General features: G+C 38.3%; 1 pseudogene; it reads left to right on the top strand.

Moving 5' to 3' along the window:
* The first annotated feature begins 2,898 nt into the window (after nucleotides 1-2,898).
* Nucleotides 2,899-19,589, top strand: LOC131900864 (vomeronasal type-2 receptor 116-like; annotated as a pseudogene).
* The last annotated feature ends 6,051 nt before the right edge of the window (nucleotides 19,590-25,640 follow it).

The following is a 25,640-nucleotide window of genomic DNA, read 5'->3' as shown; positions in this document are numbered from 1 at the left end:
AACAGACTGCTGGCAATGGTTGAGAGATAGCCCAAACTGACCTACTCTGGTGATAGGATGGCCAAACACCCTAATTGTCGTGCTAGAAACCCCATCCAATGACTGAGGGATCTGGATGCAGAGATCCACAGCTCGGCCCCGGGTGGAGCTCCGGGAATTAATTAGTGAGAAAGAGGAGGGTTTATATGAGCGAGAATTGTTGAAACCAAGGTTGGATAAAGCACAGGGACAAATAGCCAAACGAATGGAAACACATGAACTATGAACCAATGGCTGAGGGGTCACCAACTGGATCAGACCCTCTGAATGGGTGAGACAGTTGATTGGCTTGATCTGTTTGGGAGGCACCCAGGCAGTGGGACTGGGTCCTGTGCTCATTGCATGAGTTGGCTGTTTGAAACCTGAGGCCTATGCAGGATCGCTTGGCTCAGCCTGGGAGGAGGGTACTGGACCTGCCTGGACTGAGTTTACCAGGTTGATCTCAGTCCTCAGGGGAGGCTTTGCCCTGGAGGAGGTGGGAATGGGGGGTGGGCTGTGGGGAAGGTGAGGGGGCGGGAAGGGGGAGAACAAGGGAATCCATGGCTGATATGTAAAATAAAATAAATAAAAAATAGCAATTCCCAGAGGGAAAAAAAAATCTCATTGACACCAAGTTTCATTCTTATCAAAGTTCACCATACAGAATCCATGAATTCATAATGCTTATTTATAGAAAATGAGCATGGTCTTTCTGATGAGAATGTGGGTGACCCAGATATAGTCACACTGATAATTCTCTACTCACTAGTATTAACATATTTTATTATTATATAGATAGATATCCCTGTCCCAGGTTTAAACCATACCATCAAGTCATTTCATTTTTTAAAGGTAAATTAACATTTAAGATATCTTGGTGTGCTCATTTTGGTCTAACAGAATTGAAAGTAGTAGTTTGTTGTGTTTTACTTAATAAGATAAAATCACCATGTTGGATCTTCAAACACATATTTGTTCATTTGTTTTTTAATCAGGTTTCCTGGTGAAAAATATCCACAAAATCATTAAAATAATTATTACTGCATATGTATTCATAAACTGTACATATATATCACATTTAAAAGCACAGATACAATGTGTTTGTATATGAAGACATGATAACATTGCAATATAAGTAGCATATCCTTGTTAGGAACAATAATATCTTCAACAAAATTGTTAACTCTAAGAAATATGAACCGTATTGTAAAAATAAAGTTGATATAAGAATCAGAAAATATCATTTTGACCTGAATTGTATGATTCTCTATGTCTTTGCCTTAAAAGTAGACATTAAGTTTATATGTAAAACCTCAGGTTAATTGTTTCAAAGAACTGTTCAGTAACATAGTTATTTTTATTTATTTTACCTATGTGGTCATATTCATTAAATAAGTATTTGAATTTAATATTAATTTGTAATTTTAGTATTACTATGAACAAATTGAATGAGGTCAACGTCCTCAGTTTTAGTTTACAGAAGCACTTACTTATAATCATTTTGTTATTAAATACATGATATGAAACAAAAAATAATTCCATATGAGTAATCTCCACATACATAACACAAAAGACAAATTCTAATAAACTAAGATTTTATGATTAAAGCATGTTGAGTTTAAATTTTTATCACTTCTATTGTAAAAGGGAAACTTAACATAGCAATCTTTAATAAACATGTTGTTAGTCTGGGCAGAAACAAAAGCAGACACTCAGAGAACAAAGCAGCATGAAGAGCAAAAGTCATTTTATCCTTAGAGGAAAATTGGCTTGGACTTACCAGTCCTAATTATCAGTGAGACCCTGTTGAGCCTAATATAGTAGTGCTTTTCTGGCTGAAGCTTGTCTCTCATTGGCAATACCAATCTTTTGAGTGTCTGTGAATTTCAATTATGTCTCTTTAGAAGTCAGTATACATATATATGTATATATATTGTAAAGCCTATTCATGTTAAAGTAAAACAAAACTAAAACAAAACATTAAGAATACAAAATAAACACCTTAGAGGTCTGATATTTTCTGAATGTCCAAAATTTGCCGCCAGGGTATTCAAGGTTCTAGTGTAATCCACTTGTCTTGGGAGGTAAGAACACAGTGAAGGGACAGAAAAAGAGGCTGGTAGATGAGGGAAAATACAAAATTCTGAGAAAAAAAACCAAAGGGTCTAATTCATGCCTGTAGGCTATTAAACCATAAGAAGGTCACTCAGTGATTCTGCTCTTCATTGTATGGTTCTATAAAAGGAAAAGGAGATGGCACTGGGAGAAATAAAAGTTTGGTCAAAGATATGCACTTGGTTGGGGGACTCTCAAACCCCTCCCAGGTTCAGATCCAAATGTTGATTTGGGATTGATGCATGCAAAAACAGTCATCCATACCCATAAGCATCATTGATTTTAATTAGAACAACTGAAATGATGCAGTCTCTCCCTCTATGTACAGACAGAGGGAATGTGTTGTGGCTTCTCTAGGGTTTTATAGTACAGAATAGGGGAGCCTTAAAGGATGGAAGTTGCCCTAGGGTTTTATAGTACACAATAGGGGAGCCTTAATGGATGGAAGATGCCATTTGCTGTTAAAGCATCAAAGAATTAGGGGCATTTGTACGTGTTCCTTCTTACCAGAAGATTGCACGGGTAATATCAGTTTGAATTAAATTTCCTGTCCTGTAATTTTAGATCCATCTGAGGTTTTTAGGTAATTAAATCACCACTTACTATATACCCTGGCATTTACATTATAACCATTACCATGATGACAAAAGTTATTGTTTGTAGATATATAACATAGAAGGTATGAGAGCCACTGCATCATACTGGTAGACAGTATGATATGAGTCCCATTCATTAATAATGATAATCCCTCTCTGTAGGTACAAGATGAGGAGCTACCAGTTTTCTTTGGCCTTCAGATTCGCCATAGAGGAGATCAACAGAAACACTCACATTTTACCCAACACGTCTCTAGGATTTTATCTCTATAATGTCCCTAGCAATCAAAGGACTACTCTTGGGGGAGCTTTTGCTTGTCTCACAGGATTTGAAAATGTGCATCCTAATTATGAATGGAGAAATGAGAAGAATACTGCTGCTTTACTTACAGGAGCATCATGGGCAACATCTGCACTTATTGGGAGACTGCTAAATCTCTACAAGTATCCACAGGTGAGGGAAGTGGCTGTGAGGGAATAAGAAACAGGCATTGACTGCAGACATTTCAGATGTTTTCAAATGTAAGGAAGTAAGGTTGTGTCATTCATCTATCAAAGAAAATAAATCAAGCATTTGGTAATGTAGCCCCATATACTTTGCTTTAGACAGAGAAGAGGAATAGATTGGAGCCTGTAGTGGGTGTTTAGAAAATTCTGTGTCTTGTGAGGAATTCTCTATAATTGCTTTAGGAAACAAGATCAGAGTTTATCACACCGTGTGCATAAGTTAGATTGTATCAATCCAAAGTGCCACCTCAGCTTTACGATTGTGTTCTATGTCAATGTCTTCACTCATGTTTCCTTCCTGAAATTTCCTTCAGCTTACATTTGGTCCTTTTGACACTATCCTGAATGACAGAAGCCAGTTCTCTTCTCTCTATCAGACAGCACCCAAGGACATATCTCTTTCACATGGCATTGTCATTTTGATGGTTCATTTCAGCTGGACCTGAGTGGGACTGGTTCTCATGGATGACCACACAGGGGCTGAGAGTCTATCAGACTTGAGAAGAGAGATGGACAGGAACAGAGTGTGTTTATCTTTTGTAGAAATGATTCCAGACATCCCAATTATCTCCTACTATGAACCTTCCCTAAAAACTCACAGGCAGATACTGAAATCATCTGCAAATGTGGTTATCATTTATGGTGACCATGAATCATTACATGGTACAGTTATGATTATAGAAACACTTGTATTGAACAGGAAAGTCTGGGTCTTGAAGTCACAATGGGATGAAACTTCTCTTACTAAATCTTTGATATTTGATACATTCCACGAGAGTCTCATTTTTGCACATCACCACAATGAGGTTTCTGAGTTTAGGAAGTTTATCCAGACATACAATCCTTCCAAATACCCAGAGGACTATTTTCTTGCTAAGTTCTGGAACACATATTTCAATTGCTCTTTTTCTGGACCTGATTGTAAAATTTTGGGTAACTGTCTACCCAATGCTTCTTTGGATATGTTGCCTAAAAATGTTTGGGAAATGGATATGACTGAAGAGAGTTACAATTTATATAATTCTGTGTATGCTGTGGCTCACAGTCTCCATGAGATGACACTCAAACAAGTACAAATTCACCCCCATGGAAATGGGGAGATATATACCTTCCCTTGGGAGGTAATTTCTCTTCTGGTATATTTTATCAAAAGCACTGTTACATATTGAGGTTTAATAAAAGCATTAAGATCATGCTTGTACACTGTGGTATATTTTGCCAAAATGCACCTGAGAGACTGTATGTAATTTATCATCTACATGTCATTGAAAAAGCGTGTGTCATTGTTCATGCTGACTGGGTGGCAATAACAAGGTTAAAATGTGTCTATGTCATATCTATTTTGTGTTACAATTAACCTCATAATCTTCTCATGATAATATACTCAATTGAAAGCAAATGTCCCTAAGTATATTTAATAATAGAAATAGGAGAACTAAATTCTAAATTTTCAAGTGCTATTAGATCTTTATACTTCACATTATGACGCTAACATTGTTACCCAACTGATCATTTTAATACACTTTGGGTATAAAATCTCCATTTACAAACAGAAAATTTGAGTAGATTACTTAAATATTTGGATGTGTCTAGCACTTAAAACTGTGGACATTTTCTTGAATCAATATTCATTAATTAAATCTTTCTGTGCTTGTTTGTTATTCTCTCTCTCTCTCTCTCTCTCTCTCTCTCTCTCTCTCTCTCTCTCTGTGTGTGTGTGTGTGTGTGTGTGTGTGTGTGTGTGTGTGTGTGTGAAATCTTTCTTATGAAACTAACTGGCAGTATAGAAACATGATATATTCCTTTTTTATCTTCATCCATTAAAATGTTGGTATTTTACTATAGCTTGTCATTTATGGTAGAGATTTTGGACAATGAGACCCATTGCTTCATCAAGTTCCATTGAAATTTTCTGGAAATTACATAATCATCAGATTATGCATCTCTTTTAGCTTCACCCTTTTCTCAAGAATATCCATTTCAAAACTGGTGCTGGAAACATTGTGGTTTTGGATTCACAAAAGAAATTAGATGCAGTATATGATATTATCAACATCTGGAATTTTCCAGAGAGCCTCAGAAAAAAGATGAGGGTTGGAACATTTTCTCCAAAAGCTCCAGAAGGGCAGCAACTGTTTTTGTCTGAACATATGATACAATGGCCTATAGTATTTACAGAGGTGGGCTGTATCTTATCTCATTGCTTTGATCTCCATGTCAATAAACATTTGTTTGTGGATGTAATGATTATTGTTTCCTTACTCAGTGCCCATTTCAATATACAAAAATAATGTCATATGAGGAAAATTCTGTTTCCTTATTCTGAGTAATGGAATGGTTTATTTTTCCATACTTTATTCTATGGTCACTTATTTGCAGTTATAAATATAGTGTCTGTTTATTAAGATTTAATCCCTGCACTGAAACCAACTGACAAAAGCAATACTTAAGCTGCCAGATTAGGAAATATCAGTTCATGGTTATTTTGATTTCAGGCACCTGGCAATATACAGTAGCATAGAGGGCACATATGCATTGGTGAATTACTTGTCTTGCTGCTGAAAAGGAAGCAATTTGTCTATGCATCACAACATACCTTAAGAACATAAATTTTACTTGTGTCACATTTAGGGTGAGCACTTGATAATAATTCAGGCAATCATTTTGGCAAAAGCCTGAGAATGTGATTCACATTGTGTCTTCAGTCAGGTAGTAGATAGAGGTGAACACTGCTCTTCATCTCATTTTTGTTTTTTTTTTTCAGTCCTTACCAACAGCCAATGAAATGTTGCTACATAATTACAGAATATAACTTCCCACTTCTAGTGCCGTAACAAGATCATCTTGCATAGAAAGTCACAAAGATTAGTTTATATGATAATTCTGAATCCTGTCAAGTTGACAAATATAAATTAAGCAACACCATTGGGAAACAAAGATGCTCACTCCAGCTGTGAGGAAGTACAGAATAGGATCAGTATGATATTACAGTTGCCCACTATGATATGTACTCTGTAAACATATTATTTTTTTACTTATTTTTACTTACTTATTTTTTTTAACTACCATTTATATTTCCACAATCCTTCAGATTTCTGTTGTCTTTGGATCATTGTTGAAACAAATTGAACTTCATAGGGTATACTTCATTGAAATGATAAGCAACGCAACAGAAAAACCTGCAACCTGCAAATAATAAATATGAAAACTTTCTATCTCATTGTTCAATATGGAAAAACAACAGTTTTATTCTTTTACAACAGTACACTCCTGAATATTTTCTCTTCTATATTTGCTTCCTAGCTTCCTCACTCTGTGTGCAGTGAGAGCTGTGTTCCAGGATTCAAAAAATCTCCCCAGGAGGGCAAGACTGTCTGCTGCTATGATTGCACTCCTTGTCCAGATAATGAGATTTCCAATGAGACAAGTAAGTGTCAGACTCACTGGGGAATTTTTCACCTCTAAACATTCTTCTGCAAAGTCTAAGAAGATTGAAAAGTTCTGTGAAGAAACATTTGAGATAAGTCCCCTTCTTCTTTCAGTTAGAATAAAAATGTTTTGATTCATTTTATCCTCATTTTAATTGATGCTCAGGCCATGAAAACTCATACTTGATGTATGTTATCGTTCCTCTACAGCCGTTGTTGCTTTCAGAGAACAACTTTACCAATCACAGAGTAGTCTGCTTTATTTCACCATGTTATTTAGCACGCGCAAGCACACACACACACACACACACACACACACACGTGAACACAAACACATGTGTGTATGTATGCACACACACATACAGGCACGCACTCATGTTAAATAGATCTTTTCTCTCCAGAAGTAATTAAACAGTTTCACACAGGAAGTTCTTTCAGGTTTCAAGAATCTAATAATTCTCCTTCCACAAGCACTGTATTCAATAAACACATGGAAAAATTGCTAAATTTGAGTCTGATGGCTGAGAACAACATTACAAGAAAGAAATAGAGGACACCAATAGAATAAGACACACTACATCAACAAGATAGATCCACATATGCCTTCACAGAGACTGAGACAACATACACAAGGCCTGCACTGGTTCTTAATAACTGTGGCCATAGAGCCTGAAATTGGAAGTGTTCGCATTCTTCCATTTCTAACCCAGTAGCTATTTCCAACTGTTCTGCAATCACATATCAAAGTCTAGTCTTCTCTAAGAGTCTCACTAAGGCAATAAAAACTTAAGTATAGGATGCAAAACTAGCACTACATTGCAAAGAGAATACAAATTCAATGGTGTCTTTGGAGATTCCTTGTATTATAATGTCCTTTCAGAGTTTTTCATTTTATTCTCTTTTATTATATATTGTGTATTTTGTGTATGTGTTACGGTTTCTAGATTAGTGGTTTTATGAGATTCCTGAGAGTGTGAACCAGTGGGTCTCTGTGGTTATATCTGTTTCTTATGTACTTTCTTGAGAATTTTCCTCATCAATGGTAGTTTTGTACTATTCTGATATGTTAGTTTTTGTTTCATATACTATCTTATATTATATTTTACAAGTATTCCTTAGAAACCTGATTGTTTTCTAATGAGAGATAAAATAGGGCTTGATCCAAACATGGAGAATATTGAGAGGGAACATGGAGAAGAAGAGAGTGGGGAAACTATATTTAGGATATGTCATGTAAGAAAAAGAGATATTTTCATAAATATAAAGGAAAGGTAAAGATGACATAAAAACACATAATTGGTCTTAGATTTGGTCTTTTCATAGTCTTGCAGATTTTCTGGACATTTTGTTATATGACTTTGTTGGCTTTACTGTTTTCTTTACAGAGAAATACATTTCCTCTATTGTACTCAGATTTTTTTTTTCCATTTCCAGCATTCCCTCAGTTTGTGTCTTCTTTGTTGTCTCTACTTCAGTTTTCAAGAATTGAACTATTGTCTTCACCTGTTTGATTGCTTTTTCTTGATTTTCTTGACTTTCTTTTAGAGACTTACTAATTTCTCTCAATTTTTTATTTGTCTTCTCCTCAGTTTCTTTAAGGGATTTTTCATTTACTCTTTAAATGTATCTATCATCTTCACAAAGTCATTTAAATGTAGTTTTCTTCTGCCTCTTTTTCACTGGGTTGTTCAGGTCTTGTTGTACTGGAACCACTAGGTTCTGATGGTGCCATATTACTCTTTGTATTGCTAAATGTATTATTGCACTTGCATTTATCCATCACTTCCTCCTGTCAGTGCAAATTATGTCTGTGTCTCATGGAGCCACTCTTGATCCAATCAGCCCTGGAAGCATTTGTGTCTCAGGAAGCTGCTGGGGTCTTGGGTGGATGGGTGTGTTTGGGGGACAGAGTGTAAATTAAAGTGTCCAATGTGGGTGGGAAGGCCTGTCCTCAGGATTCTTGCCTGTGTGCTTGTAACTGCAGCTGCAATTGATCGGTGTATGGGGGCACTGGCTGTGTACCTGGGCCTAAGGCCTAGAAGACGTGTAACTGGATAGGAGAATGATAACTCACATCTTTGTCCAAACAGAGCTGGCTGAGCCTGTGTCTCGGGGAAAACCTGTAGCAGTAGCTATAGTCTTGGGGGATAGGGGAATTTGGAAGTGGATTGGGGCTTATAGGTTACAGGGTTCAATGAAGGGGTGGCTTGTAACTGGTTGGCAAATGATAGGAGTATGGGAGTATGGGTGTGCACCTGGGCCTAAAGCCTACAGGCTGGATGATCATCTAGGAGAACAGTTATTCACCACTTGGTCCAGTCAGAGCTGGCAGAGTCTGTATCCCTGTGTCAGGGAGCTAAAATACTCTATAAAATACTGGCAAATCAAATCAAAGAAAACATCAAAAATTATCTAACATGATCCCATAGTCTTCATCCCAGAGATTCAGGGATGTTTCAACATATGAAAATCTCAAACTGTAATTCATCATATAAACAAACTAACAGAAAACCCTACATGATCATTTCATTAGATGCTGAAAAAGTCTTTCACAAAATCCAACACCTCTTTGTTATAAAGGTGTTAGAATGATCAGGAATACAAGGAACATACATAAACTTAATAAAGGGGGTGTCCAGCAAGCCAGCAGCCAATATAAAATTAAATGGAAAGAAATTTAAAGTGATTCCACCAAAATCAGCAATAAGACAAGGCTGTCCACTCTCCCCAAATCTATACAATACAACACTTGATATTCTAGCTAGAACAATAAAACAAAAAAAGTAGATCAAAGGGATACGAATAGGAAAAAAAGAATTTTAGGTTTCACTACTTATGCTTTTCTTTGGATTTTCTTTGGATTTTGCCATTATTCTGAATAATACCACATTTTAAATGGAATATTATCATTTCCTGATTACATACTTGATTGATGTTTACATACTTGATTGATAACTCAAATGTTAGAAGCATAAGCAGTATTGCAAGCAACACAGGAAAATTTCTAACTAGGCATGCCTACAGGAAAAGCAGTGTGCCCTGTTGGCAGCATTTGAGGTTACAGCTTCATGCCAAGGGAAAGACAGTTTTACTCTTAGTCAAATCAACTTTCTTACATTTAACTCATCAGTCAAGGCTGAATCAATTCATTCTCCATTATGTCTTACTCTATCTCCTATGAGGGATATACCAGATTTTTTTTTCTTATCATCCTACATAACTTAAAAGCTTACTATTAATAGCTGGAACTGTTTATCCCTTTTTCTCATGTCCTCTTCCTCTCAACTTCCTACAGTACTGGCACAGATATTAGAAATGTGGACATTGTGGATTTCTATGATTCCGCTTCATTTCCTGTTCCTAGACTGTTCTCATTAATTCTTGATATCATCTATTCATTAGCATTCCTCCTAGACTCTTGAAGTCAAGATCCTTCTATCCAGAACATTTATGCAAATTTATAATGTCACGAACTACTGAGACTTGTTCAGGCTAGTCAGAGGTACTTTAGAAAGGCAGCATCCTGTTCTTGAGAATCCTGAATTCATGGTTGCACTTGAAACATCAAAGACTTTAGGAGCTGAATAAGGTACACTTTATATTTTAAACAACATTCCCACTGGCTCACCCAGAGGAGAGTCTTCAGGGGTATGTTTTCTGTTGTAATAAATATTTTATCCATAGCTCTGAGAATGTAAATATAGACATAGCCAGCAATATGTTTTGTTTAATGAAAGCAGGGAGAGCAGGTAGCACAAGTGCTCCTAAGGTCTTGTCCAGAATTATGCAGCAAACTATGCATTGGCCTGGCCCAAATGAGTCAGCGTCTCAAGGGCCTTGCCACAAAAAGAATCTGTTCATGGTATTTTCAGGCCTTGTACCCCAAAGAAATCACACGGTTCCTGGCATCTCCTCTTTTTCTCATTTTAAATTGGAGCTTTTGAATATCAGGAAGGGCAATGCGAGGGCTGGTCTTAATTTTTTTTCTAGAAGACTAGAAACAGAATAATTAAAAGTGAAAATAAACCAAGAGCAACAAGCCAAATTAATGATAAATATCCAAAAATATTTTATAGTAAAAAGGAGATAATTGAACTTCAAAAATGAGATGCTATATTTTCAGCAGAGGACATCTGAAGATGTGCATGTGAAATATTAGCAATTTGTTCATAAAGAGAATGAATATTTATAACTACATTAGAACTATTCTATAAACTTGTAATATGAGCCTGAATTTGCTCCAATGGATAATGAGAAGAATTTTAAGAGAGTAGTATAACACAATCCATTTATGCATTATATGGCAAGCTGCAGTAAGTCTAACCTTAATATTGTGAATCTGTGTACCTATGTATGAGGCAGCTTACTCCAGTGCCTTAACCCTATCAACAGGGCCAATAAGACCAGTTAGCAATCCGTGTTATATCTGCTGACCCAACATTATTGGCACAAATTCACTAAAAAGTCTTTTGCCTGTGGCATTGAAGGCCTCTGGCCCAGGCTTCAGTTCAAAATAGTTACTGATTCTCAGTATGCTGAAAGAGTGATCTTACATACTGAGAAGGCAGAATTTATCTCTAATGAGTCAAAATTAACTTCATTATTTATTCAGTTACAAGAAATAATCAAGAATAGGATTCATCCCTCATATATTATTCACATCTGATCCCATAAAGGTCTGCAAGGCCCTCTAGCACAAAGTAATGATGAGATCGATCACCTGTTGATAAGAAATGTGCTAGAGGCCTCACAATTTCATTAAAAATTATGTCAATAGTAAATGTTTAAAAAAGAATTTTTCTATAACCTGGTGGCAAACCAAGGAAATTATAAGGAAATATCCTACTTTTTCTTTTTACAATCAGACTCTACTACCAGCAAGATGTAACCCAAAGGGTACTCAGAGGAATGAAATCTGGCAGATGGATGTGTTTCATTTTGTAGAATTTGGAAAATGAAGTATGTACAACACATCATTTATATCTATTCAGTATTTCAATGGACAACTGTGTTGAGTTCCAAAAAAGGCTCATTTTCTAATCAAATATTTGCTAGAAGTTATAGTCATCATCGGTATACTTGTATGAATTAAAACTGATAATGCTCCACCATACATCTCTGGTAAAATGAAACAAAAGTCATTGAACTGTTGAGAGGCTGTGGTTATATACCTAGTCCTAAAATAGTTTGTGCACCCTAATAAAGCTTATCTGATGATCAGAGGAAAAAGCCAGCCACTATATTCAACATAGAAATCAGGCAATGGCTGGTCACCAGAGTAGACCAGTCCAGGCACCCTCTGGACCACTGCCAGCAGACCAAGGTGGGGTCAACCTTGTGGAATCCTGAGAGCCTCCCCAGCACCCTACCCCTTCTTATTCCCATGATGTCCTCATCTATCATGGTATCTTCCTCCCTACCCTCCTACTCTATCCCTGTTCCACCTTGACCCTCCCATTTCCCTATGTTCTCATCCCCCACTCCTTGCCCTCTGCCACCCCCCCACCTCCAGTCCACTCATGTAGATCTCATCCACTTCTCCTTCACAGGGTCATCCATGTGTCTTTTCCTGTTAGCTAGCTTCGCTGGAGTTGTGGGTTGCAGTCTGGTCATCCCTTCCCTCCCATTTAGTATCCGCTTATGAGTGAGTACATATTATGTTTGTCCTTCTGAGTCTGGGTTACCTCACTCGAGATGATATTTTCTAGATCCATCCATTTGCCTGCAAATTTGATGATATCACTGTTTTATACTGCTGAGTAGTACTCCATTGTGTATATGTGCCATATTTTCTTTATCCATTCTTCAGTTGAGGGGCATCTAGGTTGATTCCAGGTTCTTGCTATTACAAATAATGCTGATATGAACATAGTTGAGCATGTGTCCTTGTGGGAAAATTGAACATTCCTTGGGTATATGCCCAAGAGTGGTATAATTGGGTCTTTTGTCCAGTGACAGATGGAGGCTGATACAGAGATCCACGGCCAGGCATAGGCTGAGCTCCGGGAATCCAATTGATGAGAGAGAGGAGAGATACTGCAGGTGAGTGATGATGAGATCATGACGGGAGGACATGCAGAGATGACCGGACACACTAGGGGAAGCCCATGAACTGTGGACTGGTGGCTGTAGAGCCCCCATGGGACTGCACTAGTCCCTCTGGATACGGAAGACAGTTGTTTGTTGGGCACCCAGGCAGGGGATCGGGATCTGTCCCTGGTCTATGGGCAGGCTTCTGGAATCCAGTGTTTGTGGTGTGACACCTTGCACAGGCTTGGTGCAGTGGGGAGGGGCTTGGAACTCCTATGCTCAGTGTGCTGGGCTCTGCTGTCTCCCCATGGGAGACCTTGATTTTGGGGGTGTGGGGTTGCGGGGTGGCTTGGGAAAGAGGACTGGGGGGTGGGAAGAGGGTGGGTCTTTGGATAGCATGTGGAGTAAGTAGAAAATTTCTTAATAAAGAAAAATGAAAAAAAGAGCAAAGAAATCAGGCAATGGTAGCACACACCTTTAATCCTACCATTCAGGAGGCAGAGATCCATCTGAAACTCTGTGAGTTCAAGGTCACACAGGGGAACAAAGCCAGACATGGTAACATTTGCCTTTAATCCCATCACTAACCATAAAGGTCTTGAGGTCTGTACAGACAGACAGGAAATGATGTAGCTGGGTAGAGAAAGGAAATGAGATGCAGAAAAGAATGGCGTATAGTCATGGGTATACAGGAAGTAGGTCACTTTAGCTGAGGATTTCCAAGTGGTAAGAACATGGCTGGCTTCTTTCTGCCTTTCTAAACTCTCAGTTTTTAGCCCAATATCTAGCTCTGGGTTTTTTTTTATCAATAAGACCATTTAGCAATTCATCTTACAAGAGGCAGAGGCAGGGCCATTGTCAATCTTAAGTAGCCAAGGTACTCCCATAACTACCTTGGCCAACTTAAGGGCCTTTATAGCACTGACAGCCTTCTCCCCAGAAAGGGCAAGGGCATAAACATAGGAGGAACAGGTATCTATTATCACATGAACATATTTAAGATTGCCAAAGGGGGCATAATGTGTGACATCCATCTACCAAGTGGCATTAGGCAACAACCGCGGTACATTAAAGCAGTCTTAATTGGGCAAGAGTGGTATATGCCCGGGACAAACGTTTACATTGGGAAAGCAATAATTCTGGAAGAAGTCTACACAGATTCTGTGGAGAAAGATGGAAATGCTGTTGAAGAGCCCTGTGCTCTACAAGATCCATAATGGCTGTTAATATGATGGTGTCTGTGACTTTATTTCCTCTAGGAGACGTTCTGGGTAATATGGAGTGAGGGATACCAACGCTCAGTCCTCTGATTTAGAACATCTTGTATGAGTAGCATGGTGCTGGCTATGGGGGTCAGTGAGTCTTTGACTCGAAAAAAGGCCATCACATAAACTGCTTGTACAGCATACTGGCTGTCAGAAAAAAAATATTAATGGGCTTGGCTTGACACTCCACCATAACATTGAGGAGGACCAATAGCTTACCCAACTGAATGGGGCCAGGGTTATGGATATCATATGTAACATCTTTGGAGCCAGGATTCTGAATAAGAACACTATATCTGTTTTATTGGAATCTGAAGAGGCCAGAGTTACATGAGGGATGAGAGTGGAGAAGGGGATTGCATGGGGCTGTATTATTACTGGAAGTGTGGAGACTTCTGCTAAAATCTTCGCTTTTGTCAAATGATTGTCAAAAGATACTGTGAATAGTGCAACCATTTCCTGGAATGAGATAGAATCTGCCCAGAAGGACCGGGTATTTTTTAAACAAATGGGAAGAAAGAGTATCTGCCTCTGCTCCATATGTTCCTCATGTCAGCATCTGTGCCTTAAGGTCCAGTTAGAAGGACTGGTCAAACTTAGAGGTGACCTTGTACAGGTCAGAATGTTCTTGGTGTATCCATAGAAGGGGCCCAGATTGCTACAATACAGACCCCATAATTCCCTGGGTGTCTGGAGATCCATTGCTGATAAGGGTCTTTTGGGATCATGGCGTTGCAGACTGTAGGTGGCTAGAATGGCCAAAACCTTTGTAGCAAACTTTTAGCTTCTTGGGTAAGGACAGGTGATAACCTCCAACAATGAAAGAGGTGTCCCATCTCTTGGTCAGGGACATGTAAGAAAGGTTAGAGGCAACTAGCTGTGCCACATAACTGTTGTAATTCTGAGAGGAAGTACAATTCCTTCATTTCCAATTTAAAGGAAAGGAGGCAGACCTGCTTAGCAATGGAAAAGGCTAAAAACGCAAAGGAGGGTTGCATGTAGACCTTATCTGGAGCCACCATCAGATGTAATGATGCAAGATCTTCTAATACTCCCTTGGCAGTCTTTTGCAGGTAGACTGCACCTGTGTGTAGCAAGAGGAGAACATCCATATAGTGGATCAAAAGAACATCCTGGGGACAAATAGTGGGGCTATGGTTCAATCCTAGAGGCAATTCCACTGATGTGTCTTAGCCAGTTTATCCATTGCGAGTTCCCACAATGTAAAGGCTAAATGATCTCAATCCTGTGGTGCAAGAGAAATCTAAAAAAATCAGTCCTTAATTTCTAAAATTAATATAAAGATGAAGAAATAGTGATAGGGTGAAGGAGGCCTGGCAGTATAAACCCCATATTTTCCATTTGACCATTAACTGCACAAAGATCCTGCAGGAGGTGGTAGTGTTTTGATCTCTTGGGAATAACTAATATTGGGGTACTATGATTACTTGTGGATGGTTCTATGTTCCCCATCTTTAGCTGTTCTGCAACTAATTCATTTAGGATTGAGAATTTCAGTTCAATTATGGGCCACTGTTCCACCCATATCTTGTTCTGAGAACCACATCAATGGAATGGGGCTAGGGGATCAAAGATGGTAGACCTCATGGGGACAGTGGCCCTTAGAATTGGAGGTGCAGACCTTATGCAGGGTCACGGACTGCAAGACTCACTTTTTCTTGGACCTGGATGTCATCAGAAAGGGCCCTGTCATCTTTAGTGAGGAAAACACCCATATCCTCCAAAATATCTCTGCCTCACAGGTTCCTAGGTACAGTAGAAATGATAGGGAGAATGGCTCCCTAATTGCTACCAAGTTCTTCAAATGGGTGGTCATCTTAGAATCTTTCTGGCCTCCCACACCACTGATGGGGGGGGGACTGGGTTTAAACTTCCAATGAGGGAAGCAAAACGCCTAGGTACAGTTAAAATAGTGGCACCTGCACCTGTGTCCACCAAATCTTTATTAGCTTGTCCATCAAGATAGATGGTTAGCATTAAACATTTGGAAAAATGGGCATTGTCCAATGGATTCTTGAATTACCAGAACATTCTCCTACTGCCAGTGCTGATGAGTGCCATGCCTGGAGTTTAAAGGGGACAGGTGTTTCAGTAGGCTATAACCTACAATTCTTTGCCAATGAAATCCTTTATTGCATCTGGGACATTGAGTACTAGGTTTTACTTGGGGGCCAGTCACACTGAAAATGGACAGCTTTGCCACATCCCAAACAAGTTCTATCTACCTATGTGCCCTTGGGTGTGTCATTGGCATGCTGCCTGTCAGCAAGGAGAGTGTCCAGAAAAGAGTTAACAGTGGTGATGGGACCACTACTGTTGTCAAGATCTCTTATGGCTATTACCCACTTGTGAATGTCCTGATTGCAGACCACTGCAACCTTATTGCAGGTGGGAGCATTAAGCCCTTCCAAACCACTTGTTTTATTTCCTTAGTGGGGCCCAGGTCAACTCTCTGCTCCACTGCCTCATTGACACACATGAGAAAATCAGTAAAAATTTCCCCTGGCTGTTGAATAAGATTGTGGAAGTAAGCTGAAGGGTCCTACAGGGTGCATGCCTTAAGAGCCTTGAAGGCAAGGTAAGAACCCTGTTGGTAGTAGGCTCGATGGCCAATCTTTGCCTGATGAATGGGATGGATGAATTTGCCTCATCCAGTGAGCATGTCAAGGGTCACTGGAATGTTAATTAGGAGGTTCTTTCATGATTGAGTTTCTGCTGGATCATCTTAAGCCAATTTCCATCTAAGACAGGTGATCACCTCTAGCACAGCTGTGAGCAGACCATACCAATCAAAGTATGCCTGTAATTGCATAGCCCATTGATTGAGGATATGTTCAAAGTAAGGTGAATCTAAGCTCAACTCATTAGTCACCTTCATGAGGTGACTACCTCATTAGTCATGAGGCAGAGTTCACCTATGGGTGTAGGAATCCAGGGTTGGAGAGTAGCATTTGGACCCAGTTTAACTGGAAAAGCCTATGCAGGCCTCCTAATTATGAATGGGGCTGGCTGTGGGTGTTGAGAGTATACAGTGAAGAAGGGGAATCACTAGCCTCCAAGTCCAGTGGGCCCTGGCACACATCACCCCAGGGATACCATGTTCAGAGAGTTGACACCCATGGCAGAAGTGGGGCTGATGTGGGAGCATTACATCAGGTCTTAATGGCAGCTGTGTTCTCCTTGACAGATTTCACAGGGCCCAAAATGTCTGTCTCCTCCTTGTTGGATGCCATAGAGAGGTTATCCATGGAAGTGTGGGAGGTAATGAAGTGGTTACCTATCTTGTAGAAGCAGACAACAGAAAAGCAACAGTCAGAGAGAAGATGACATTCAACATGGGTGGAAATTAGTGTCAGACCTTTATGTCTTGTACTTAATGGGGGACATTCATGGTTTTTTATGCCATGGCCATACGCCCACATGGTGTCTACAAACAACAAATGGTGTTTGGGAGTGAAGTCTTGGTTCTGCCTCCTGTGGGAGTCAGCCTTTATGTAGAGGTTCCAGGTGAGATGAAACAGAAAATAAATTATGCCTTCCCAACTGGGTGGGTGGAGAAACATGACAGACAACATTAAAGAAGAAAAGAAAAGGGGGTCTCAATGCTTACCTGGAGAAGATATATAAAGCACACCACATTGAGGGGCCTTCTCACTGAAACACACCATGAGTCAAGAGACAGAGATGATCAGAATCAGCTCCAGGAAAGCAAAAGTAAGAGAAGTCCCATGTTCAGGAGCCAGAAGTTGTTGGGTCCTAATTGCTCCCTCAGGGATAAGAAGGTGATGGGTGATGTTCTGTATGCTGTGAATGTGTTGCTCTGATTGGTTGATAAATAAAATGCTGATTGGCCAGTAGCCAGGCAGGAAGCATAGGTGAGATAAGCAGACAAGGAGAATTCTGGGAAGAGGAAGGCTGAGTCAGGAGTCACCAGCCAGACACAGAGGAAGCAAGATATTGAAGGCAGAACTGAGAAAAGGTACCAAGCCACATGGCTAAACATAAATAAGAATTATGGGTTAATTGAAGTATAAGAGCTAGTCAGTAATACGCTTGAGCTAATGGCCGTATAGTTAGTAAATAATATAAACCTCTGTGTTTACTTGGGTCAGAGTGGCTGTGGGACTGGCAGGTAAGAGAGATTTGTTCTGACCACAGACCAGGCTGGACACAGGAAAACTTCAGCTACAAGAAGGTGCAATGTCAATGACACAGACACCAAGATTCAGATGAAAAGCATACCGCAGACTCGTTTATTCAATAATGGGGAAAGCCTTATATACTCTCCTCTCAGCACCCAAGCTATGACCCATTCTGGTGACATCACATGGTTGCCGCTCATTGGCTAGGCACAATCAGGTGCTCCAGACAGTGCCCTGACCTGATGACATTGAGTGGTTGTCCCTCATTGACTAGGCATGATCAAGACCTCTGACAGCTCCAGTTGTTAGGCCCTCAGGTTGACTTTAGGTTGGCTCATAAGGAAGTAAATGATGTGTATGGCATAGCAAATGGTTTAAGCAAATTTCCTTGACCATATCTGCCTGTCCTACTACAAGACCCAAAGATGATTCCACATTTTGTAGACATTTTTATGTAACTTACTGAGAATATTTATATAATTATTTCCATATTTTGGATAGCAATTATCTCTTTGAGTACATCCATGATTTTAAATATCTTATCATTAATTTGTGATGTACAATGAGCCTGACCCACAACATGCAAAATATGATTTCAATACTTGTTTTTTTTAAATATATCGAGTTGGACAATTCAGACCAAGAAAGCATTGTCTAGGATGTGAATGCTTTGAATGCATTTGGTACATGATGTTTGTATTCTTGGTGTCTTTGTAAAACACCACAATGTTCCCATTGCCAAGGCCAATAATCATCCTCTCACTTATCTCCTGCTCATCACTCTGATCTTCTGTTTTCTCTGTCACTTGCTCTTCATTGCTCACCTCAACACAGCCACCTTCATCCTACAGCAAAGTACATGTGGAGCTCTATTCAAAGTGACCCTTTCTACTTTCTTGGCCAAAAGTCTTACTGTAGTTCTTCAAGTCACTGTTCTAAGAAAAATGGAGAGGTGGATAATGACATCAAGGGCCCCTAACCTCATCATTCCCATCTGCACTCATATCCAATTTATGTTCTGTGGAATTTTGCTGACCACACCTCCCTTTATTGATTCAGATGCTCACTGTGACCATGGGCACATCATCATTGTGTGCAACAAAGGTGCAGTTGCAGTTGTTACCTTCCACTATGTCCTGGGATATCTCTGCTTTTTGACAATTGGGAGCTACTCTATGGCTTTATTGTCTAGGACCTTGTCTGACACATTCAGTAAAGCCTACTTTATGTCATTCAGCTTGCTCTCATTCCTCCATTTGTGTGTCACCTTCCTCCCTGTCTACCACACCACAAAGGGAAGGTTATGGTGGCCACAGAGGTGCACTCCTTCTTGTTCAACAGTGCTGGGCTCATAGGCTGATTTTTGTTGCCAAATGCTACTGCATTTTGGTAAGAACACATAGTTACTTGCTTTTTCAAATCAGGGATGAAGCACATGCTACAGGAAATGTCCATCTTACAGCTTAGTTCATGTTTCTTAATTACAATAAGTTTTCATAGGATTTTGGTACTATTACAACACTCAGAAATAATGTTGCAATTTAGAATTTTATATTGAGTGTATTCATGTCTTGATAAAATCCATTTTATGCCTTCAACTTCTATATTATTTTCATATTTCTCTATATTAGAAAATTCACTGACATAGAAATTCATTTACCTGTCAATTAATATTAGAAAAATGGATATATTTTTTTCTTCTTCAACATTTCATTACTTTGCATTTAATGAACCAAATGTTTCCATTTGTATGCATGTGTTTTTAATGCTCTTGATAAGTTTTAGGAACGATGCCTGCTTTCAGTACCTGTATCTCTTCACTCTGAAGAAAAGCACGTTTTAAAAAATGAAAACAATTTAAGATGAAGTTAATATTGAACCAGGTGCAGGCATAATAAGCTGTATACTAGAGGTGAATGAAGACCATTTAAATCTTTATTTTATAACTCCATTTTTCTTATGAGTCAGTTAAGTACTCCCAGTATGATATAATTATATGAAGTTTTCATAAGTCAGTGAAGAATGTGAAATGCCCTTCTCTAACCAGTTCATGAAAACCTATGCTCTAGCCTCTCTGACTATTGATTTTTAAACAGTGGTTTGTGTACTCCCTTGCTCAAAAATCTTCACTTTTGCTAAATTGATCTATATTATTTTCATTAATACCATGTATTGTGTGGATTTGCATATTTATGAATACCCATTTCCCAATAATATACCACCACTTCATAAAAGGTAATTAATTTTTTGGGGAAAACACTATTAGATTCCTCTCATTTCTTATATACTGTACTTTTGCATAAATGACCAGGACTTTAAATGTTGTGTGCCTTGTATCTTGTCATCTGTCTCTAACCAGTCTTTTTATAATCTACTGGCTGCTAACTTGCACAAATAAGGGAGGTGCAAATTATGTCAAAGTCTGTGGTTAAGTTGAAAACTAGCCAGATTCTACCTTTGAGAATTTGTTCACAATTATCACATTTTAAATACATTTTTTCATACAATGTGCTCTGATCATGGCTTTTCAGCCCTCATCTTCATACTGCTTTTCAGTAGGATGAATGTGGCTGTGTTGGAATGACCAATGAAGAGGAAGAGACAGAAGGTCAGAGTGATGAGCAGGAGAAGATATTATTCATACTTTCCCACACATACAACCCTCTTACATCTTTTTCTGTAGGAAAAGAACCGGAAAAATGTAAAAAAACCCACAAAAATACAAAACAGAAATGCATCAAGATAAAGTATGAGAAACACATACAATAGCAGAGACAGACAGACAGACAGACAGACACACACACACACACACACACACGCACATAGGTATTAAGCATGCAAGTAGTGCTAGTGCAAAAGTAGCATAAATCTTTGGGGAGTACCAACCATTACTTGGTTTGACTTAAGGTCCACTCCATGAAAGGTAAAACATACCTGACACTGTTTTCATGATTAAGCACCTGAGACTAGGCAGCCCTATGACCCAGGGTAAAACCAAATACTATTTTTATAATGAAGGAACATAGCAATAATATAACTCCTGGTGATATCCTGGTATATATCAGTGCTTTGCACAGCCATTGTCAAAAAACTTTCCTCTTAAAGCAGGTGGAAATACATACAGGGACCCACAGGCAAACTTGATGCAAGGACTTGGAACACTCAGACTTAAATGAGATGCCTCCATAAAATCCCTTTTCTCAGGGCACAAATAACCCTGTGTCAGATATGGCAGAAAGACTGTCATAATCAGAGGGAATAGAAGATACCAAGAAAACAAGGCCTTCTAGATCAACAGGGTAGATGCACATATGAACTCACAGAGGCTAAGGTAGAATGCACTGTAGATATAATTCTAAATGGTCTTATTAAATGAAAAAATCAGAGCCAAATGCAGAGTTAAAAGCCCAGACATCAGAATAGTAGCCAAGAGCTAAGACCACCTTATCTTACCACTTACTGCCATCCTTCCCCTGAGAGAGAGAGCTTCTTGCTGTATCCTGTTATTTTATTGCCTTTCTGTTCTGCCTTCTCATTGGCTCTAAACACAACCATATGACTTCCTTGTCACTGCCTGTCTATACAGACCTCCAGGTCTCTATGGTTGGTACTGGGATTAAAGGCATGTGTCACCATGCTGGCTGTGTCCTTGAGCACACAGAGACTCTGCCTGCCATGTGATCAGATTAAGGTGTGTGCTACCACTGCCAGACTTCTGTTTAATGGCTATGACCTCTGATCTCCAGGCAACTTTATTTATTAACATACAAATAAAATCACATTTCAGCACAGATAAAATATCACCATATTTCCCCTTCTATTCTAATAAAATAAAAAAAGGAAAAAAATTATAACTAAAAACTAAAAACAATAAGTGCAATAACTATATATAATATATACAAGCAACAAATACCTAAACAATGTCTAGTCCATTTGCATTTGACAAACTCAGAGAAAATATTCCATTATCTATCCTATTTTGGTAAATCCAAAATGTACCTGATTTGCTTTCTATCCTAACTTATATTACTAACAGAACTATCATATAATGTCTTTCAAATTTATACACTTACACCTCTTTAGTGAGTTTCTTTTCCAAAATTCTTAACAAGAAAAACTATAACTCTAACTACCTAATCTTTAGCTGTAACTATAACTATATCTACTCTTCAACTCCCTCAGAGACCCAAGAAGGAAATAATATTACTTAAAAAAACAGAGAGTGCACCCAAGCGACTTCCAAAAAAATGTGAGTTGACAGAAATAGCCAGCTGCCTGGGCAGTCACCCAAGGTTTCTCCATAGCACTGGGGCATCATCTTCAGCCTATAAGCTTAGTGTGTCTGACAGACTCATTTGTGAAGTATGACGTACACAATGCCTACAGTTCAACCTCACATTTGGTGAGAGAAGTCCATGTACCAGAAACAACTGAATTCCACCAGTGTCCTGTCATGATTCAGGATTTAAAATTATGGAAATTGTTGATTTTTTTAAAAAAAATTCAGCTGTCCATTCTTCTTGGCTTGTGGTTGGCTTCATCTCTTTTATTAAATGCCAGTCTACCATTGAGAGGTTAGACCCCATCAGCTTAGTTACTCTTTCAAGAATAGCTGTTTCAGCTATTGTTCCACTGCACACAAGAAGCCATCGGGCGCCGGGCGGTGGTGGCGCACGCCTTTAATCCCAGCACTCGGGAGGCAGAGCCAGGTGGATCTCTGTGAGTTCAAGGCCAGCCTGGACTACCAAGTGAGTTCCAGGAAACGTGCAAAACTACACAGAGAAACCCTGTCTCGAAAAACCAAAAAAAAAAAAAAAAAAAAAAAAAAGAAGCCATCGGGCCACTACCAGTTCAGCTGCCTTCAAAGAAAAGGGCACTGTAGCTTTTTTGGATTCCAAAGGCCACTTCAGGGATGGTGCCATATTGTCCTGGCTTAAGAGGATATCCGTTGCTAAAGCCACAACCACACTTGTCTTGCCAAGAATTGGTAGTCTGTTCTTTTGTGTCCTGTTTGTCCATTTTGTCCTGTTTGTCAGCAGTCGATTCAAGGACACTTTGCGGTCCAGTGGCTAACTTTTGCCACAATGAAAGTTAACTCCATATGCAGTTTCTTCAATGTGTATATATTTTCTAAAGTAGATTAGTGCTTCCATGAGCCAACATGTCTCATAGTCATAAAAAAATTTCTAAGTTATTAAAACATTTTAAGTCCCATATTCTGTAGATCTCTGAAGGATTTGAAGATGACCTGCCTATCTAAAATATATCTGCTTGTTCTTGAAAACACACCTAATATGACTACCAGTTTGAGTATAATGTCTAAATAATAACTTTCATTTCTTTATATCCTAATAGTTGGTAATAATAACATTCAAGGACTAGCAAATTGCATTACATTGTTAAATAAACTGTATAAGTACAATATCTTGAACAAAATTAGAAATATATGTATAGCATTTTCTAACAATATCAATCTCAATATATATAATTTGTATACAATATACAAAATTCAATCCAATGTAAAATATTTAAAACTAGTAATTGTCTTTTAAAAGTAGATTCAGTAATCTATCTTTTTATCTATATCTATATCTTCTCTTTACTTTTCAGAGTAGACGCAATAATCTACCCTCTATTCTATCATTTCTATATATCATTTTTTAAAAAAGAACTTTAAATCTAATCTCCTTTGCTTAGATTTAAGTTTTTTGCTTATTAAAATATAAAGCATATTACAGGTATACTACATAATCCTACAGGCCAAGCAGTTATAGAAAGATCAAATAGAACTCTAAAGGATATGCTAAATAAACAGAAAGGGATAACAAAACCACCCAGAAATAGACTGCATAATGCTCTATTAACTTTGAATTTTCTCATTGCTAATGAGAAAGGAACAAGCTGTGGATACAATCAAAATTGATAAAGGTTCGATTTGAACAAGAAAGACCTCTTAATTAGAAGAGTTGATAGTTCATCAACCAGCATCACCATCCAATTAAAACTAACTTTTACCATTAACACACGTCTTTTCTTCAATCAGATATAACTTGCCAAAAGGGAATTCTTCAAAAGTTAGCAATCTTGTCCCCAACATAACACATATCATGGTTTCCATTCTGAAGTCAGCACATCTTTAAAGTATATATACTGTAATAGCATACAGAATAGCATACGGTTCCAATTTTTGAACTGAATATAAGGATTTTGGACCACTTTACTTAAATTTTCTGATTTGTAGTCTGCATTTCCTTGTTTGTTTACATCTGTATAAAAGGTACAAGCTTCAGATATGCATGTTTCCTATACAATTTGAAGCAAAATCCAATCAGCTCTCTTTATAAGATAAATTCTATCTCTTTTGCAGTATTTCTGTTAATCTCTCCCAAAAAATTACTGCAAGCTCTTTGCCAAGGTTCACTTTCTGTCCATAATTTTTCAATGTCCTCCTTAGTTAAAGGTACAACAATTTCTGCTAGTTCTATTCCTGCTAATTGACGAAGTCTCAATTTTCCTTTCCAAATCAAATCAGAAATCTTTTCCACATAAGTTTTTAATTTTTTACCCTGTTTATTTGGTAAAAATATCCATGCCAATTTAATAGCTTCTCTCTGCATTGAAATTCGTATAGGAGAATGCCTAGAAGGTAAAATAACCAAAATGCAATCCAGCTTTGGATCGACACAATCCATATGTCCTTCCTGTACTTTCTGTTCTATCAAGGCCAATTCTTTCTCAGCTTCAGGTGATAATTCTCTTGGACTATTTAAGTCCTTGTCACCTTCTAAGGTTTTGAACAAATTACTCAATTCAACATTTTTTGCACCAACAATAGTTCGTAGATGAGAAATGTCTCCAAATAATCTTTGAAAGTCATTAAGAGTTATAATCGATCTCTCCTAATTTGTACCTTTTGGGGTCTAATCTTTTGTAGACCTATTTTATATCCTAAATAATTAATAGAATCTCCCCTTTGTACCTTTTCAGGAGCAATTTGTAAACCCCAACAAAGCAAAATATTCTTTACTTCTTCAAACATTCTTTCTAAAGTATCTGCATTTGAGTCAGCTAGTAAAATATCATCCATATAATGATAAATTATAGATTTAGGAAATATTTTATGTATCACTTCCAATGGTTGTTGTACAAAACATTGGCACAGGCTTGAGCTATTCAACATTCCCTGTGGGAAGACCCTCCATTGATATCTCTTAACTGGTTGAGAATTTTTATAAGTAGGCACTGTGAAGGCAAACCTTTCTTTGTCTTTTTCTTGTAAGGGTATTGAAAAGAAAGAGTTTTTTAAATCAGTAACTGTAAGAAGCCATCCTTTAGGGAACAGAGTAGGCAAAGGAGTTCCAGACTGTAGAGAGCCCATTGGCTGAATTACTTTGTTAATTGCTCTAAGGTCTGTTACCATTCTCCATTTACCAGATTTCTTTTTAATAACAAATACAAGAGAATACCAAGGGCTGGTTGAATCTTCAATTTTCTGAGCATTTAACTGTTCTTCTACCA

This window comes from Peromyscus eremicus, unplaced genomic scaffold (assembly GCF_949786415.1).
Source record: "Peromyscus eremicus unplaced genomic scaffold, PerEre_H2_v1 PerEre#2#chr23_unloc_1, whole genome shotgun sequence".
NCBI lineage: Eukaryota > Metazoa > Chordata > Mammalia > Rodentia > Cricetidae > Peromyscus > Peromyscus eremicus.
Note: the sequence above shows the minus strand (reverse complement) of the source record. Positions and strands in the feature narration are given on the sequence as shown.